Source organism: Rhyacophila brunnea, unplaced genomic scaffold (assembly GCF_057557595.1).
Source record: "Rhyacophila brunnea isolate RB1 unplaced genomic scaffold, BYU_Rbru_1.0 scaffold_15, whole genome shotgun sequence".
Classification (NCBI taxonomy): domain Eukaryota; kingdom Metazoa; phylum Arthropoda; class Insecta; order Trichoptera; family Rhyacophilidae; genus Rhyacophila; species Rhyacophila brunnea.
In genome coordinates, this window is record NW_028232806.1 from 9,192,290 (window position 1) to 9,207,752 (window position 15,463).

The window sequence follows — 15,463 nt, forward strand, 5'->3', positions numbered from 1 at the left end:
ACTGTCAAAATCATAATACGCAGCATACGTATGAAGCTAGTTACATACGCATGTTTGCTATTTAAACTATACGGTTACTTCACTAACACTAACACGCCAACATTCAAAATGGCTTCCACCTGTACCTTATTTTATCATTTTAACGAATTATTATTGTAATTACTTAAGCGCAAATATTTTTTCGTTTAATTGATTTTGAAATAAAACCGTGAAAAAAGGTGCCGGAACGCCGTTCCACCGCGTTAAATGGAAAAAAAGCCCTGGTCACAAACTAATCACAATTTCCCATTGGTTTCATTAGTAGTTTGAATAAAAATATACAACTAAGAGTGGATGGAAATATGAGTGAAGATAATTCGGTTTAAACAAAATACATGCCACTTTTTTCAAAGCTCTGATTTTTCGTAAATTCGAAATATTTTGATTATGGTAAACTATTTTTTAATCAAATTAAAATCCATCGTATACGAAAAAGCAAGGGCATCGTTTTTAATAAATTAATTAAAAAAGTATGTAATACGCAAGATTTACAAATGTAGCCTTCTTTATTAAATATGAATCATTTTAAACAACCTCAGAAGTGTAGGTACATATTATTAGAAAAAAAAATATTTACATCATGTGGACATGTAGGATAATTTATTCTAATAGGTTTCCAATGTTATAGAAATTGTTATATACAGGGAAATTTTTCATATATTTATCCCATTGGATTCTGATTGATTTATTTAAATATTTTTATTTCGTATTGTACCTTAAACAATACAAATTTTTTTAACATGCATACGATGTTCACGAATATGTATCTATATTAATTATGGAATTATTTGATTTAAGTTATTAAATGTATTATAAAATTAGTTTAACCATCAAAAACACAGTTCATTCAACCCGAAAAATATCCATATAAAATTAAAACAATAAAAATATATGAGGAAATGATATTTATTTTTTTTGTCACTCAATGTAAAATATTATAATAGATTAGGATAAATAATTATTATCTGGCGATTCCGTAACGTTGAGTAGGTAGGTAAAACAGCAAATACGTATGTTCTGGTCACAGGGAAAAGCATGACTGTATTTACTATTTAATATGAAATATTTGACCCCCTTAGAAATTATTAAACAACAATTTAAGCTATTAAGTACCTACAAAGAGTTTTTAAGCGATGTCAGAGCACAAGTTTTTCGGAAAATTAAAAATTTGCAATAATAATTATTTAGAACCCAACCCATCAACCTTGGTCGATCCAGTGCTGGATGAAGGCCTCCCTTATTTTATTTCATCTCTGTCGGTACCTACTTAGTTTTTCACTGCAAAGTATTTTCGCTGAACTTAATCAATTCATCAATAATGTAAAAAATATAAAAAATAATTTTGTGTAGAGCAGCAAAGCATGGGGGGGGGGGGGGGGGGGTTAGGTAATGGGAAACCAAAAAAACACAACTTAAAATGATTAAATTTGGAAAAATAAGGAGTCTAATTTTGTCGCTTCCTCTGATGAAAACGTTTATCATTGGCTGCATACAACTTAATATTGATAAACGACCAATGAACGACCCCGATTGCATTATGAAATACAAAAACTATGAACGCGTCAAACCAATGTAAGTTTCGCTAACATAATAATATGATAAATGGACAATTCGGTCAATTATGGTTGTTTCGATACAAAATTTAAAGTTGCATTACAAAAAACAATCGCCTACCACTGCCGTATTGATCATAAACGTGCTCAAGAATTTCAACCCTCAGTAGGACAGATATAGTATACCTATCTCGGTAGATACTTAGGTAGGGCACGTAGTTTTATTCACACTATTTTTACTATGTTATTTTTGTGCAATATTTAACAAATTAATTAAGTCATTTATACAGTTAAGATAATATATGTATTTAATGTTTCATTTAAAAAATTAAAAGTTCCAGTGTGCATTATAACTATTACGTTATTAACTCACTATATTTAGGCATGTACCTTAACATTAACTGTATTAAAATAATATGTATGAACTTGCAAAAAAATAAGTGTCTCGTTTTATAAATTAATACTACAGTAAATCTACATTCCTATGTAAAATAGCTTCCAACTTTTCCTTACAATCAAAAAAACCTTTTTTTTTCAAAATACATTATTGTCCCATACGTGCAATAAAATAAATAAGAAATGCAATAAATCTTACTCATCTTGTATAGAATTTTATTGTTTTATCACCATTGACGCAAAAGGGTTTGTCTATTAGTGCATTCAAGGCCAAATTCGTTGAAAAGAGATTGTCTTGAAAAAAGGTTAGTTCTCAAATTCGTTATCTTACACTTACTCTATCACTATTTCAAAAAAACTTAAGTACATTATGTACGGGTCATAGAAAATTCAGTGGTTCTAAACCAGTAAAATAATTTTTTAATAAAAAAAAATATTTGTTCTTGTACCTATCAATTCATTTTCGTAAATTTTAAATCTAACCCGGAACGTAATAATATTAAGTATGACGCTTGAGGATTTTACTAGACGACTCGCTGTCCGTCGGATATTTTACGAACCGGTACGCCATTTTCGAGGTTTTAACGAACAGGAACGCCATCCTTGGAAATCCCACGAATAGGAACGGCGCTCCGGGGCGTTCCGCTCCATTCCGAGCGCTGACTTTTTGATCATTTCATTTGCTATTAACATTCTTCTTCATACGGTCTTCATGATACCCCATCGCAGGACGGAAGTGATACTTCATGATGATATTGTGTATCGTGCGATTAACTTATTTGATTGCACGATAAGGGTTGATTTTTTTAAACTATGTCATGGTTTTTGGACGTGTTAAATATGTTAAATTTATCATTTTACTTTGATATCTACATAAGCACATACTTTTTTGATTATATTGGTTGTTATTTGTAACTAAGTCATTTTTAAAATTTGTATTCATTATGTATAATGGCGCATTGGCCAATCGCTGTAATGCTATAATATTCTTTTCTAAAAATAAATAAATAAATAATTACTAATAATGATTTACAAATATGTTTGAAACAAAAAAATATTCTATTTGTACATAGTCCTAAATGTGATGTTTTTTGCAATTGTTTCAAAATGGCAATAGGTATTGAGGTAACCACCAATAGGCCAATAGCCTCAACCACTAAAATGGACATTTTTTACGACTATTTTGTTCGATATCACCGCGGAAGTCACCATAATATGTATTGATATGTAACAATTCCACCATATATTTATCTATCAATCGTTCATACAGCCTTAAAAGGGGTACGTTTGTCATGTCACCATAATTATTGGCACGTAATGTTGACCAAATAAGTATTGTTACTTTAAAATATTATATTATTATACATCATCATACAATATATGTATCTAAGTACACACTTGTAACACTCACAATCATGACCAGAATAATATTATGCAACTCTAACAGATTAATAAATTAAGTGTATCTTTAAGTATTAATATAATATTAAAAATACAAATTCGTTTATAACTGGAGCATAATACAGACAGCCATATTATAGTGTATATTATTAACAACCCATTTTTACATGAAAAATGGATGTTGACCATTTGTCAATTAGTTAGTACCTACATATCCATAGTCACTATCACAGAACAGATTAATAAATAGAATTCCGATATGCTATAATCCAATATACTACATTTTGACGCCGGGTTTTGAATGTGTGAGTGTCCTACGAAAATGAACCACACATTATAGATGTGCAATAGCGTGCATTGCATTTTCAAATACACAAATATTAAATGAGCGTCAGCGCATAAAACGAAATCACTTGTCAGAACGAAATACAAGCGTATTCTTAACATGTGTTTAAGTTTATCCCATATTCTTACTCACTCAAGATCGGTTGCCTGTTTCTCCGCACCCGTTAGGTATTTGAGTTCCCATTATTTCTGAGTTCCCTGGTCAGAACGCTTATCGAAAATAGTTCTCAGAAAATATCGTGAAAAAAATGGTGTTGGATTAAACAAAGAAGGGATTACATTTTTGTGTAAAATGGAAAATAAATAATTGCGATAAAATATTGTTTTTTTATTAGATATATAATATTATAGAGGCACCAAAAGTGCTTAGGGTTCCCGAGGGTGTTAATCAGGCCCTGTTTTTACCCTTCGAATCACAGTGAATTATATTTTGTGATGCCGGATCTTCAATGCAAGCAACATCCCCAGGCAAAATACGGCTCTTTAGCAGTCTTAAATGCCTTCCAAAGTTGTGTTATTGCTTTATTATTTCTTAATAGGAAAATATAATAGTCTAAATACAAATTTTGATTATTACATACTCTGCCTTTTAGAATTCGAACATATTGATCCATTGATAGATTGAAATTTTTTTTTATTATTCTAAAACATGACGTTCTTGTGCGCATTTCCTCCAATAATTTGCGTCCCCTTACAATTTACCGGCCTATGCAGTGCACGACCTGTTTACCCGCACGGGACGTCACTGCTTCAATGGCTACAGGGTATCTCCCCAGAAATTACCAAAGGCTATATCAATTTTAGTGGGCATGCCTTGAATTAGAATATAATATTTTATTATATGTCTTAATTTCGCCGTACTTTTAAGCTTGGTAAGAGAAATCCTATTTTACCACATTGTCTCAAGTGCGACCTACCATGGTTAACACTAGCTTCCCACATTCAGTACTCGAGCCTGCCCCAGCCCACATTGGGGAGAGACACTCCCCTCTCATCGTGATAATCGGCTATAAATTTAGGTGAAACTGTCAGAAGTGTTGTTATCTGACATAAATGCTTATGGTGATGTGTTGAATTAGTAGATATCAACCAATCCTCCCTAAATGTGTGTCAAAATAACTATACACCGTGAAGTTTCAAGCCATGTTTTTTAGAAATGTAAAAAAACTACCTGTCAGTTAATTTCGTCGTAATTAGATAGGAGGTAAGCAGGTCATTTAGTAAATGTTCGAGTCCTTGTGGGCGTTGTGATTTTTTAAACTATTTTCTAATGTTTACTGTGAATTATTATTCGTTGAATAAAAAAATAGTTTATTAAATAATTATAAAATTGTACGTTATAACTAGAATTCGGAGAGATAAAGTAAAGTACATTGGCGCGATTCCAGTGGATGCGGATTCGAGTCCCGCTGGGTATCGTATTTTAATTTTTTTCTAGTTAGTAGGTACCTACCTATATTACATAATATATCTGAGGTGATCATTATGTACCTACTACTCACTCTTAAAACATAAATAAGAGATTTCAAGGTACCCTAAATATTAAAATAAACATACGATTGATCAAGCGGTTATGTCCTATTTATATGCATTATATATTTAAAAAAATATATATCATGGAGTGTCCCAATTGGAATCTAGTTAGAAAAGATTTTCCGAGACGGAAAAACGTAATAAAAAATAGATTCGATTAAAAGGAAATGTTTGATTGCACGGGTACCTATTTATAAATGTTGTTATTTAGGTTCATATTTTCATACATTCCTCAAAACTGGATTAACATATTCCGCCAAACTTGAAAGGTCTTCCTTCTCACTCTATGTGTTGAAATTCCAATGAAAATATTAAAAACTCCCGTTTCAAGAAAGGGACACAGCTTATAGATGATTTTTTAAGGAGTCAACTGGTCATTACCGCTATAGAAAAATCTTATACGAAGAAAGCGCGCATAACTATGCAAAGCACCTCACGGAAATATAACCTTTATTGTAATATAAAATAAGAACCGCCATGTTCTGTAGCTGTAAGACTTCCTATACTACCTTAGGAAGGCTTTGGCTCAAGTCAATAAATTATGTACACGATTATAGAGTCTATAGCACGATGCATAGAATCTAAATTGCTTCGAGGAAAAGTTGACGGTTGACGTATTCTTGAATCCGCCTCAGGTGGAAAAAATACCGCTATCCAACTGCTAACCTCATATCGTTGACATACCATGTTTGAATTTCGAACAGTGCACGTCAATAAGAAAATACGAATTTATACTGGCCGCGTGTAAAATAATATCTTTTGGGGAATTTAAAAAGGGAACAGGAAATTAATTGTCATTATAAAAACAATCCAGAGATATTATATTTTTAATATAAAGAGGTTTATTTTACGTCGTGTGGCTTTTACAAGATATGGATGAGTCGCGCGGTGAAAATTACACTTTCTAGATAGTTTCTATCAAGATTATAACGAAATGTGAACGTGTAAAAGTGTTTTATAAGTAAATTGTGTTAGATATATATGTGTTTTTTTAATTATTTAGCAATAATTACGACCGTGAGGAAGAGTTTAAGTGTGTTTTTATTATGACCTGTATACACGGATGGTGTATTATCTGCTAAAGAGGTCTACCAACCCGGATTTTGTTGCATGCAGACGTGCGAGTATCTCTATAAACGTAAGTTAATATTCTTCTTTTACCGTATTATTTGCTGTCAGATTGTATTTATTTATTGATTGTTTGTAATGAATCGTTATTATAACTACTTGCATATTATAGTATAGGTACTATCAATAAATATAAACAAATTAATTAATTGTTAATGTCCACGACACAACAAACTATCTGAAATAGCATAGACCAGTAAATGTTTTATTTTGTTTTATATACTATAAATCACAACTGGATTCCAGGTGAAGCATATGGATTCCACAACATAATATTATATAGATACAGGTATGTAGGTACTATGTTAATAGATTTTTATGATTATTTAATATTAATCATTCGAACAATCTTATTTAGAGATAAATATAACCAAAAACACCAATAAACGACAATGCTTCTATCCAAATAAATGTATTAATTAAAAATCATAATACTAATTTCATCCAACCGGTGGAATTCAAACCCGGATTCTCGTATGCCACAGTGTTTCGCTACCGACTGATTTCACCCATTAGACTATTATACTGTGTTTCTTTTATTTTGTTAACTGTCAATTCATTGTGGAACTGCATTGTATTGCTGTTTTAATTTAATAAAACGCATTTTTTTTGGACTACTTATTCCACTTTTAATCAATAAATTAGAACCGGTTTCGGAAAATGTCCCTCTGAGGCGGACGAAACCGGTCCTAATTTATTGATTAAAAGTGGAATAAGTACTACAAAAATTGCGTTTTATTAAATTAAAACAACAATATTATAATGTGTACCTACATTTTAATGTTTCCAAAGAAAATTAACAAAAAAACATAATTGGTAAAAGAATAAATACGTACCAAGAAAACTACTGCTTTAATATTATATTATTATAATCAAACGTTCCCAAACCATTTCTGAATAGAACCCCCTTGTCCCCCTTCACCCCTCATAATCAGCTGATGGTTAAAAAAAAGTCCATGACATCAAGTGCGGTATCGTAATAATAATTAAGATACATTAAAAATATATTATACTTTATAATATTAACAGGTTAAGTGCCCAGAGCGTCTTTGGACGCCTTAATTACACCAATTCTTATGTTAATTACTATCAATTAACTAATTGCGGCATAGAAAGGATTAATAAGTCTCCATGATTTTTAGATTATGCAGAGCGTCGTGAACAGTCGTCAATATTATAAATTACTATTACACACAGTGACTCAGGTACCAATTGGGTCATATTGACGTCTGGTGTGATTAGTTTATACCCTATTACGCACATACGTACAGTTATGTTTTTGGTGTTTATAAAAAATTGTATATATTTATTTTAGTCAGATTTGTGGCTATACTAAACTGTTATACAACGTATTTTATAACGTATTATTATATTAAATCAAATGACGAAATCGGATCTCATAACTGAAACTGATACTTTCGTAAACAGGCGAATATAGATGAAGGTTCATGAAAAAATAATTTTACTTATTATTATTTCAATAAGGATTCATTTAGTAAATTCGCGTTAATGTATTTACATCACTGCTGTCCCATATTGAATAACGTATATACATTAAATATTGCCACAAATATGTATAATGTATATGTAGTATGTACCTACCTACAGTGTGCGGGGTAACCGGTCAAAAAAGGACAGTGACAAAACAGAACAGCCGGAAGAAAAATAAAACATTCATTTTTGTCGTTTCTATTTTTAGCTACTTACTAAAACCTTCTTATAAACGAAATATATATTATCACTGCATGTTGGCCATTCGGCGCAAAACCCTCAATGTATCTGCTTGATTTTGATAATCATGCACAACTTCACAGGATTATTAATCTCATTATTTCGTTGTACCTAGTCACCCAAACATTTTGAACAAACATATTAGATTGATTAAGACGAGATATACTCAGCTTGCCGGCAACACCGAGTTGAGTCCCGTTTAATTGAGGCTTTCGAAGTTAGGAATGCAGAAATTATGTAATTTGATTTTTTACGGCGTATTGAAAACCTGTGTTATTAAAACTTTCTTACAACACAATATAGATATACGACAATTTCAATATTAAATGTTATATTTTTCATGACAATTTATAGTTCTATTGATGGCTGTTCTGTTTTATGATTATTCTGTTTTGTCACTGTTCTGTTTCTTTATGTTCTGTTTATTCATATTCTGTTATATCATGTTCTGTTTATTCATGTAACCGTATGTAGATGACAAATTAATGCTACCCAAATAGCATAAGAGTGCATATTGCAAATTTTCGTTTATGTCTGCTTATTATTAGTTTCTAGTTAATGACGATTGGTAACCAATCGCAGAAGGTAGGTAAATACGTTTCGTGGTCGCATTAATTTTCCATCATTGGGTATACTTAATTCAAAGCCAATTTATAAGGTTATCTAGTCAAAAAAAACCTCTTTATGTATACGTTTCTGCAGTATTTTTTAGCCATATATTTTCTGCATACTGCAATAACTACTGTGTATTTATAATTAATACAATCTGGTTAATTTGAATTATACGAGGATAAGAGAGAGTAAATGATAATTGAATTTGACTGAGTCATACAAACCGTAGTCGTTAGTTTTGCGTGAAAGTTTTCGCAGGAAATAACTAACTGCCTGTATCGTTTTCAAATAAAATTGGAAACAATTAAGAAAAACCAAGCACTTTTGTAATGCAAAATAAATACTATTAATCCCGACGTGAATGCAAATCGTTACAGGGTTTTTTATGTCATAAAACGGGTACCTATTAATTATAAAGTAGGATTCGAGAGCCCAATGAAAATATCGTACTGTTAATAATAACATACTTACTGTAAATGGATTAGTAGAGACAAATTCTTGAATAAAATTGACATCATACAGTATGTAAATAATTTAAAAGTTATATTAACTATATTTACTCGAAAATATAGTTAATATAAGTTGTGAAGTACCTAAAAACTATAGGTACTAACTACTTATAGCATAAAGCATAATGTTATGTACAACTTTGTTAAAATATATTACACCAAGAAAAATACGAAAAGATTATTATTAAAATTGTAAATTACAGTTCAATCAAAACGTTAATCTTAAAATAGATACCAGTAGGTGCTTACTCTATGGATATATATGTACGTGAACTTGTACATATTCGCAGATCGCGAGTAAATTGGCATATGTGTGATTTTACGGGGGGAATTTCAATTAGATTTCTCATGCATTATTATCATTATCTCTTCCGTCTTATAAAAACTGGTTCTGTCATTATTATTGTTAGTAGATATCTTCTTCTCGTGCTGCGCCAATGAATCAGTGGTATGTGAACTGCGGTTTAGATCCTCGGATACCAGTGACGTCCCTAGGAGAATTGCTGCCCTTAGAAAAACTCATAATAGCTTCCCCTTTAATTTTTAGTCTTTAATTGCATGCAAAATTGTTGAGTAGGTACACACCTATTTTATTATTACAAATGCAATAAAAATCTTCAAAATAATTATATACAATATACTACAATCTATTGGGCCAATTAAGGGTTGAAGCATTTCTACGAAGTCTACTCTCAAACAGTGGTGGTTTTAGGTACGTGGAGGCTCCTAAAACTGAGATATCGGTATGTTCTAAGTGAGCGACCCCATCGTCCGCTTTATGAAAAACAGCCACTGCTATCAAATGTTGTGATGATCTTATTCGTTGCATCGTTTGCCGCCCCTAAGCAACTCATGGTCTGCCTGCCCCCACGGGACGCTATTGATTCCCAAGTCAACTAAATATATCGAAGATAGTGTAGTGCTGGGTAAATTTACAGCGCAGAATCTAGCGCTTAAATCTTAGGTATATCAAATTCAAATGTTTTTTTCTCTATATAATGTTTGAGACTTTCACGGTTGTTTTTTATCGTAATATATTCTTGGGTTTCCACCGCATGTACTTCTTCCTTCTTTCCTCGACGTTTCTCTGTATCCTCGGTATCTCTGGTCGTAACGAGTGACACATTACAATGAACAACGTTTGCTCTTAGCTAATCGGATTCCTTTTGTCATTCTTAGAGCGACGTTTGCATTCATACACCAACACTACACTTCATCACAACACATATGTTTTATTCTCTCTTTATTTAATATTAATTAAAATATACTTTGAGTGTTCTGGAATCAAAAATCTGCAAACGTTTACTGTCTACAATTCCATTGTACTGATTTGGTTAAATATTTTTTTTTGTTAAAATGGCGATTGGTAAAGGAAGTGGTTATGCATAAGTTATCACATTAATTCGTCAAATCTTCACGTTCAATCAAACGATGAAAAAATCGAAAGTATCTTTTATTACGTTTTCGGTGACATTTTTATGGTACACCGGTTATATAACTTTTTAACGTTTATTGAAAATTGCGATACTTCAAATTTTATTGTATATTATACACAATAGCGCATTTAGTGACGTTGATGCCAGACGAATTGAGTGGTTTTGAGGCATCCTACGATGAAAATCTCAATTTCGTGTCCATGAAATCTACTATAAAAGATGTAGATAGATAATATTTGAAATTTCTGCCTTAATTTGCTGTCTCTTAGCAATATCTTGATCTGTTTACTCTCACGAGACGTCACTGGTTTTAATATTGTTAAATAATTATGTGAAATGTAAATCGATAATCGATCGTTATTAACACAATGCTTACGGGCCCGTTTAATTAATTTTGTAATTAACGTGTTAATTTGCATTTGAAAAGTAATTAGCAAAAACACAATTTTGTGCGGCCCGTAAGCTATGGGTTAATAAAATAAAATTATCGATTTGTGAGCCATACGAATCATTTTATAGATATTGGTATAATTTAATAATTTTATGACTGAATTTCAGGCCCCCTTTATTTTTTCTGATGAATTGGTTGCGTTATTTGCATCAAAGAAAATTGCCAATGAATATACTAATATATAGAGCATTTATATGGAACATATCTTAACACAATCACTGCTGACCTGTTATTTAATTACCACATTTAAATATCTTGTTAATTTGATGTCTAATGGCCAACTAATGCAAACGCGCCAGTCGCGGTGTCAGGACTAAATGAGTTAAGAGTATAGGTTGTTAGCCATATCTCTGGAGTCAACGCAATGGGTATAAAATTGAATATAGAAATGAATGTAATATTTTTTAATAATGACTATTATTTTTTTTTCTAATAGCTATTTTAAAAAAAAAAAAATTAGCAATTTGTGGAGAAAGTTTCTGAAGAAAGCCTAGAGCCACAAATGGTCATAATATCAATGGAGATGTCTTAGTACCCTACCATTACAACAAATAAATAAAACATATTCACCATAAAAAATCGACAAAATTCCTACAAATAATAACATGTCCTACATTACCTATTGAATTTTTATGGTTGGCGGCAACATTTCTCTAGTACTTTGTTAGAATATTGTAAAAAAAAGAAGAAAAACGCTTATTGCACCAAGACCCTAGTAATAAAGTAATATTATCTCGAAATTCTTGTTGATTGCGTTCGCAGAGCAGGTTGTCATTTGAATCAAAACTACTGCACATAATATAATATATTGATCAGAATAGGGGTGAGTTATTTTGAAATACCTTATTAATAAAACAAAATTGTTAATAACAATTTTGGAAATTATTTATTGTTATGTCTACGATTCTACGGAAAATGAAGATCAGGTTTCGTGCCTGTCTGGCCGTTGGGCTTTCTTCGTAGACACTGATTTTTACATACAATAATCGTGAACAATCTCATCGATTTTTTAAAAGTTTGTTTTAGAAATACACAATAATACTCTACAGTCTACATAGTTTACTTATAGTTTTGTTCAACGGATTTTAGAGAGTGGCTAAACTGTATTAGGAATTATATTACTTGATAAAATTTACTATGGGAATCAAACACGTGTAGTATCGTCATAATGTATTCGCTTTCGTTCTCGAGCTCTTCAGTAACACTTGAGTGTATAGTCTTGGGTAATTCAGGGCTCGAAATGGACCGGAGCGCATCGGAGCGCCGTTCCGGATCGTAAAATCCCCAAAATTATCGCTCCGTCTCGTGGATATATTAATTTGACTGTCTCAGCTGGATTTTCCATATAATGTGAAAAATCTAACACACTTATTTTTATAAAATACACATGCAATTAGATAACTATGTTAATATTTTTGTGAAATTATTGAACGCTCCGGCTCGTTAAATATTCCATTTCGAGCGCTGGGGTAATTGCTCCTGAGACATTCCTAGTCATAAAAATACTGATGCTTCACAAACAAACGTAGGGTCCCGTGATACAACCAATTAAGACCGGCTGTGGTTTGGTAAGGTTATTAACTTCAATGCTCTGTGGATATACTCCAATATTGAGAATAAAACGCTTAAGCACATATTTTCATAGAAAGCAGTTATATGTTTAAATCTTGTTTATGCATTAATGGCTATGTGGTGATGTGAAAACTGATCTTAACTAATTTTTAAATTGTAAATCACTTTTTAATCAATTACTTTTTTATTCAACGAATAATTCACAAGATTTAAGAATGTAACATTCTTATTATTGAACATGCATAATTTTGAAAACATAGCGCTTCAGAGAGTATTATAACAGCCATTAGTTAAAATTTGTCGTAATTAAGTATTGTGCCTTTACCATAGTGGCCTATGTGCGTGGACGCGAAACCCGAGAGATGCAGGTTCGATTCCTGCTGGTTGTCTTATTTTTTTCAAAAAGATTTTTTCTATTGGTTATAATATATTTTCTCAGAAGTGTTTTCAAAATTATGTAAGTATGTTATATTATATCACTTGTTCTTGTTTAATTCTCAGCACCTCAATTAGTATTAAATTTGTTATTTCCTTCGATAATACATAATTATCATGATAATGTTATTTTGAATAATATCTAATTGTTATTTCACTAATTGTATGCAATCTGCTGTAATATTAAGTACAGTTTACTTAAATCGCGATGTAATTGTAACCCACTGTAAAACTCTCATATTGTAAATGAATTTTGTACATACTATGCAGTGAAAGTATCAGATATTCCACTATTATTTACTAGGTACTTACTATTGCTATTCAATACAATACTGACTGTCTGTCTGATTGTTTTCGTGTACCTAGTTGCCTAGTCGTTCGCTGTCTCGTTCGTGGTCGACCAGTGGAAAACTTTTGTCTTTCACCAGAGGTTTTAAACACCCTGTTTATTAAATTGAAACCGTCACTTAGTAATAAGCATTATTAAATAGCCGCTCATCATAGCACACGACGATAAGGCAGTACATTAATAATATGAGAAAGTAATTAGTACAGTTTTCAATCACGCCAACGCAGTGAAACGGTATATGCAATGGGCATGTCAGTGTCTTCTTATCCTTCCAGGTATGGGTTAAGCAAATAATTAATAATTATCTCAATGTATGTATATACTTCCTTCTCCGCTAATATATTGTAAATCTTTATATTTACAATTAGAATGGGTCAGGTTTAAAACTGGTCAAAAGATACAAGTATTCAGGATCCATATTAAATGACGATTGAAGACAAATTTGATAAACAAGGTGCCGTAAAAATGAATAAAAAAATCAATATAGCGGTTGAAGTTATTATGCAAGATGGATATTAATTTAGAACTACGTCTACAATTAAGATGTTAAGTTTTATCTGTCATCGTATATTGTGTAAAAACATGAATTATGCACCAAGTATTTATCATGCAGTCTTGAGTGTATATTATAAAGGTTGACATATCTAAAAAACATGAAAAATTACGCTGTATTAAATGAATTAACTCCAAAAAGTAGGGGGTAGATTATGCTGAAAATTTTAAGGAGGGGGTTATCTCGTTATCCGGTCAACTGACTCAAATCTGGAGATTGCTCTAATTATTATTGTCAACTTTCGTAGAGGAGATGATTTTTAAATAAGTCGATTAAAGCTACCATAATTTGTGATTTTAAATTGTTATTGCATTACTTCATAATATGCAATATTTTTATATGTAAGTATATCATGGCAAGTATATTTTGAAGCGGGCCCTCAGTTCAGGTTGTTTGACGGGTCCCCCAACCTATTACTAAGGTTAAGGGCAAGTTAAATAAAATTACTTGAATTATTGAGTTGTCGGCATTCAGCATCATATTTTGAAGCACTGATCGCAACCTCTTTGGGGTAACCAAGTAACATGGAACCCTTCGACATATTAGATAAATAGCCATTTTTATTAGTCAGGAAACACACTAAAAATAATTATAAAATACATTTCTACGCCTGAATTATCATTAATTAGATCAATCAAATCAACACTTTAGCAGGCGACTTTTTTTTACTGTTTGAGTAAATTTGTGGTGTGTATTTATCTCACTTACCTGGTTCATCCACCACGTCGGGCCCCTCCAAAGCCCGGTCCCTCAGGCTAAAGCCATGTCAGCCCCTCCCTTGTGGGGGCCATGCAGTATATTATTCAATTGTACAAATTATCAAACTATTGTAATTTCACAAAAAAATATTAACTCCTCACTAGCTTACAAGTAGATAATTTATTTTTATTCAACATTTAAAGTCTAAACTAATCATGGCATCACCAAAAAACTTTGACCGCCAGCAAAAATGTCAACAGTTTTAAATGATCAAAACAACATTCCGTTGTTTTTTTTAATCTAAATAAGTACTTAAGTGTTTATTTTTTTTTGTGCATACCCAATTATTAAACCAGATTACAAAAAATACAGCTCTTCGTCGAGAAATTACAAGTTACATGTACTTACGGCTGTTTCGCAGGCCGGATATTGGTTACTCCTGCGCCAGACGGATGTACCGCCATATTGTCATATTTGTGTTTGCTCGAACGGAAAGTCGATTGGTTCAAGCGAAAATAATATTCAATGGAAGTCGGATTAGATTTTGACCTAGACCGTGATTGGATAACTTCAAGTAAGAATTCCCTTACACTTTTATTTCGTCTTTATTTATAAGACGATATTAATATTATTACGAATAAAATTAAACTTGATTTCGAATTAACTTAATAAAGGTATATTTTTTAAATAAGACGTCCGGATATTTTCGGAAACAGGCGAG

General features: G+C 31.6%; 1 protein-coding gene across 2 annotated transcripts in view; it reads left to right on the plus strand.

Annotated features, from left to right (window-relative positions):
* The first annotated feature begins 5,944 nt into the window (after positions 1-5,944).
* Positions 5,945-15,463, plus strand: part of pwn (calcium-binding EGF-like domain-containing protein pawn) — a 75,258-nt gene continuing 65,739 nt past the window's right edge. For both annotated transcript variants that reach the window (XM_085942689.1, XM_085942690.1), the window contains exon 1: positions 5,945-6,405. The gene's annotated coding sequence lies outside the window, so the exon portion shown is untranslated. The remainder of the gene's footprint in view (positions 6,406-15,463) is intronic.